This window comes from Anas acuta, chromosome 2 (assembly GCF_963932015.1).
Source record: "Anas acuta chromosome 2, bAnaAcu1.1, whole genome shotgun sequence".
In the NCBI taxonomy this organism is placed as follows: Eukaryota; Metazoa; Chordata; class Aves; order Anseriformes; family Anatidae; genus Anas; species Anas acuta.
In genome coordinates, this window is record NC_088980.1 from 146,396,632 (window position 1) to 146,402,388 (window position 5,757).

Genomic DNA, 5,757 nt, shown 5'->3' on the forward strand with positions numbered 1-5,757 from the left:
CTCCTGGGGGATGGACCCTGTGGGATGGAGCCGTGTGGGAGCAGTTCCTGAAGAGCTGCTGCCTGTGGCAAGGTTAACCCACCAATGTGCCTTGGACCAAGACACGAGGAGAGACAGAAAAAACTAAGAGAAGAAAACCAGTACACTTGCATTTATAGCAGTTTACTTGATTAGCTAAACAGTAAGCAAAAGGAAATCACTGTGTTACCAGAATGAATGTTACCAGAATACAATAATAATTCTAGCCTTGGGAATATTCATCATTTATTTAATACTAGTGTGTTTATTCTCAAGACATTGGTGTGTGTTTTGAATAGTTTGTCAGACAGAACTTTCCTGCAAAGACCTCACTGACCTTCTAACACACTTTAAAATAAATCAGTTTTGATTATGTTGTGCTAAAATAAGATGTAAAAATCAAATGTGAGTATGTGAGTCTGAAGAATTTTCTCTAGAATACAGTGCTTTGTGGTGACATACTGCCTCAAAGACACCTTCAACACCTTCGCCGAGCTGGGAACTATCTATTTCTTACATGACACTTTCATGAATAAAGCCTACCAAAGTGACATTAAAGGAAATAATGAAATTGGAGAGAAAACAACTGCAGGGTTTCGAAGGAATCTGCTAGGTTGGAAGACACCCAAAAGCTCCAATGCAGGCTGGTAAACCTACTGCTCCCATGGTTGTAAGTGAAGTACAGCAGCCCGGCACACCTCATTAAGGATTTAAAGCAAACAATAGGTTGAGTCATACGATATCATGCTATGCATGCGCGTGGTCTATTTGAACATGCAAATAGGGTTTCAGCAGGAAAACTACGTGTTACTCCCAGAGATCGATTTTATTGACTTCAGTTTATGTCTTATGAATTTAAAAGTTTGCAAAATTAACAAAAATAAAGGATTGAGTGGTACTTCTGAGCCTTGTAAATAACAGGACTGCCTCCCTGCCAGAGACTCGGACATCATACTCATGTGGGTGACATGGCCCAGGCAAAAAAAGAGGGGTATCTCTTGGTACCTAGTGAATAGAGTCTGCCTCCACATATTTCCTCCTTCTTTTGCCAGCAGGATGGAAAACCAAGGGAGGAGTATTACACCATGGCAAGATCAAATGGGTTAGATGCCGGGCATGAGAAGTCACTCAGGGCTTATCAAAATGGTGTCTATTAACAGCCATTCTCTGCAAGGCAGAGCACAGCGAAATGAAACAGGTAAAAAAATGGAAGAGATGAAACATTATCCCATGTAGAAGCACCACACACTATAGCACACAACCATTGACTAGTAATGCTGCTACTCTTTAACCACCAGAGTGGTTAAAGCTGAGGGGCCTTAAGTGAAGCTAAATGGAAGGGGCCATTAAAGTCTTTAATCTAGTGAAGGAAGTGAAATAATGAAGGACCAAGGTGGTAACAGGTAAGAACAAAGCGAAGCTGAGCTTTGCAGCGAAGATGGCTTTTGCTTTTTGCTGAGCCTATTTGTGGTGTCAGTCTGCCCACGTGGCTGGGCAGTGGGATGGTGTCTCATTTCTCTGTGAGAAGAGGATGATTTTCCACTGGAGTGACAGGCACCTGGATTTCTGAGCAACAGAGAAACACTGCTTGTGGATCACACCAGAGTCAACAGAATTAATTACCTTCACCAACTTTGACTGCAGCATTGGTATGAGCTACGAGATGGCTCTACCAGTGTTAGTGGTGCTTGCCATTCCTTTCAGTCCTGCTGAACCCTGGCGATCCCTCATGGGACAGATAATTTAAAGAAAGTAAAGACAATCACCAGAATTCATAACAGTATTTCAAGATTTATCCAAATAAACAAATTGGAAAAAAAAAAAAAAGATCTCACTGCAACTTCTGAGTGGAAGAGTGGAAGTCCAGAGAAAAGCTGCACTGATGCAGCTCAGCTAGCTCTTTCAAGCACTATTTTTTACTACCCAGATATGCCAGAGCCATCTGTGAGTGGGAAAAGCAAATCAGCGGGCCGCCACCGGTCTATCACACTTGTTGAGCACATAAAAATCAACTTGTATCTCAGGAAACAGAGGAAATCACTTGAGGAAGCTGTGCTCCTACTTCTGATTTTAAACAAGGAAGAACTTGTTGAAAAAACAAGGAGGTGCCAGTTTGAAAGTGGTAATGATACACAGAGATAACTTATTCCAAGGAAAAAGCACAAAAGACCTGGAATGAGGGGAAAAAAAAAAGTTGATTTCTTTTTGAAAAATCAGTGAACTGAAAGGCAATGTCTTTTGAGAATGTAATCTCAAGAATGAAGGCTACTGAGAATAACCGAAATAAAGAATATTAAAGCCCAAGAGGAAATTTTCTCTATAGGAGGGAGAGATAGGCAGTTCAATAAGAAAAAATATGTCTCTGTGAGTCTGCAACAGGTACTTTTTAAGAAAATGAAACTTCAAAAGGCAATAACTGAGACTGCCTGTAGGTGCACAGGACAAGAACATAGGAACCAATTTAGAAAAAGCAAATAGACAGAGTAAGAGGCATTAAAGGCAAAAAGAAAATGGTCTAAAAATATCTCAGAAGTAAGAGACAAAGATAAGTGTAGATTTATTACAGAATGTGGAAGGAGAAAAGCTAATGGATGATGCACACAGGACTAAAGTGTTCAATCCCTCTTTTGCTTGTCCTCACAAAGGAATATTACTACTGCCAGAAATTAATGCATTTAAATAAGTAGTCATGCGCTAACCAAAATGGAAAGAAAAAAAAAAAGAATATTCATTATATATAGTCAGCAGCAAAAGTCTACTCAGTCTTAAACCAGGGCTAAACAATCTCTGAACCAAGGCTGATTACCTGTGAGAATTAATGTAGGTCAGGGGAAGTTGTGAAGGACTGGCGAAGGCTTTACATAGTGCCTGTATTCCCAGGATAAATCTGTACGTTGCTGCATCTGCCTGAAGCGACAGCTGAAGAAACTCTAAACTGTGCAACATCCATCCGTAATAGCAGGGCCGGGAGGGACTGGATGATATCCTAAGGTCTGGGTAAAAGATCAGGCCAAGAAAAAGGATCCCTTATTATCCAATGCTCACTGCATTGTAGATACAAGATTTACACCAATGTGATTGTAACTTCAGGGTCCAGTGACCTCAGTCAAAGGTACAGGAGTTCAGAGTGTTTCACCTATGATTTTTACTTAATGAATTTGAATCTGCAAATTCTCAAAAATAAATAAACACAGAAAAATTTTGTTGTATGGTATCCTCTCTGGTAGCAAATTCAGAACTTGTTAAATATGCCCACTGTTGGCTTCTAATCATAGCTCTGATCAGTTATTCTGTCTATCTGTAGATCTACTGTATGTCAATAGTTTCTTTCTAATTGCCTTGGTTCTGCTTCCCTTCTGCCAGTGCTATCAATGAAAAGCCTGAGGCAGCTGATAGGAATATAATGGAAGCCTCCAAGCTATGAAACAAGTCTTTTTTCTGCATATATTACTGTTATTCTGGGCAGCTACAGCCTTAGCTTGTGGATTCTCATACCTGTGTTTTATTAAAATGGTAATTTGCATGCTGGTGCTGCTACCAAGAGAATTTACTTCAGAACCATCCACAAAAAAAAAATAAAAAAAATAAAAAAAAAATCATCCTGCCCTACTGTGAGGCGTGTCTAATTACTGATATCAAAAGCAAACAGACAGTACCAGCCAAAGACCTGCACCGCCTGGTTTACGTAGCAGCAGGCAAGGCAAAAATGGCTTTTTGTTGGTATCTTTCAATAGTTTATTTATAAACCAACGTAGGGTGTGACAGAGAAGGACTCTTAAGAAACCTGGTGACTGTGATTTGAAAGATGAGGTCACTTCAGCAGGCTGTGACCGTGTTCCTGGACTGCACCCTGCCAGTGGTACGAACAGGGAGCCCTTGTCTCTGGGGCTTGTGAGCTTCTTGCCATCTCCTCAGCTGCAGGATCTCTGTGGGACACATCCACTGCCCAAGGCATTGTGCCTCTGCAGCTGTGCAGGAGGGAGATCCTGGAGGCAGTAGTGACACCAAAGCTGTAGAAATGGGTCTGTCGTTCACCGACTCCATGATAACAGAGCAGCGAGTTTCTTTCTCCTGCAGTTGGTCCCTGTTCACCTCTGTCACTGTGGCTTGAAGGTTATTGCCAAGCAGGCAGGGTAAGAGCTTCATCACTTGAACTGTGCAAGGAGTCAGGGGCTGACTTGCTTTCACTTGGTTCTGCTTGTTTACCAGTTAATTCACTGAAATGTGTGGTGTTAAAAACGAAGAGCTCTAACCCCATCAGTATTTCGCTGACAGTTATGAAAATGCTTGTGCATGGAACATTGGCACTGATTTTGACACTTATTATAAATAACTCACAAAACCCTAGTTCCTAATAGAAGAATGGCATCTGCCGGTGCTGTTTTATTTAAGGCAGTTTCCTTGATTGTACTAATCCTTCCTGTGCTATCCTATTTGAACAGGATGGGTCTGCCCTGAGCCTCCTCTTCCCCAGACCAACCACCCCCAGCTCCCTCAGCCGCTCCTCACAGGACTTGTGCCCCAGGCCCTTCCCCAGCTTCGTAGCCCTGCTCTGGGCACGCTCCAGGGCCTCGATGTCCTTCTGGGACTGAGGGGCCCAAAGCTGAGCACAGCACTTGAGGTGTGGCCTCACTAGAGCAGAGCACAGGGGGACGATCACCTCCCTGCTCCTTCTGGCTGCAGTATTCCTGATACAAGCCAGGATGCCATTGGCCTTCTTGGCCACCTGGGCACACAGCTGGCTCATGTTCAGGTGAGCGTCAACCAACATCCCCAGACACTTTTCCTCTGCAAATCTTCTGAGCTGCTCTGCCCTACGCCTGTAGAGCTGCATGGGGTTGTTGTGGCCAAAGTGCAGGACCCGTCACTTAGCCATGTTGAACTTCATCCCATTGGCCTCTGCCCATCGAGCCAACCTGGCCAGGTCCCTCTGCAGGGCCAGTCCAGGTGAGAGCATCACATCCAGGGTTGTGTGCTAGTGCCTGAGCCTCAGCCTGTGGCCAAGAAGGTCGATGGTATCCTGGGGTGCATTCAGAATAGTGCTGCCAACAGGGCAGGGAAGGTGATCCTGCCCTCTGCTCAGCCCTGGTGGGGCCACACCTGGAGCACTGCGCCCAGTTCTGGGCTCCCCTGTACAAGAAGGACGTGGCAGTACTAGAGCAAGTCTACTGAGATGATGAGGGGATGGGAGCACCAGGCTGAGTGAGATGGGCATGTTTATAGCCTGGAAAAGAGAAGACTGAGGGAAGACCTCCTCAATGTGTACAAATATCTGAGGGGACGGTGTCGAGAGGATGGAGCCGGTCTCTTTGCAGCTGTGCCCAGCGACAGGACGAGAGGCAGCGGGCACAAACTGTAGCACAGGAGGTTTTGGCTGAATATGCGGGGGCACTTCTGTACTGTGAGGTGACAGAGCGCTGGGACAGGTCGCCCAGAGAGGTTTTGGGGTCTCCTTCTCTGGAGATACCCAAAATCTGCCTGGACGCCATGGTGGGCAATGGGTGGTGGGGTTGGATGGGTTGAAATGCAGAGGGACCTGCACACCTCGGCCATTCTGGGACTGTGTGACTGGGATACTGTGGGATTCTGTGGGATAACGTGGGGTTTTGTGTGGTTCTGTGCTTGTTTTACTGTGTAACTCTGTGACTGCCCCCGCCCAGCGCAGGCTGACGCCCCCCGCTCCGGCCCCTCCCTCCCTGCCACTGCCCACAGCTTCCCGCCCTCCTCCCCGCCGGAAGT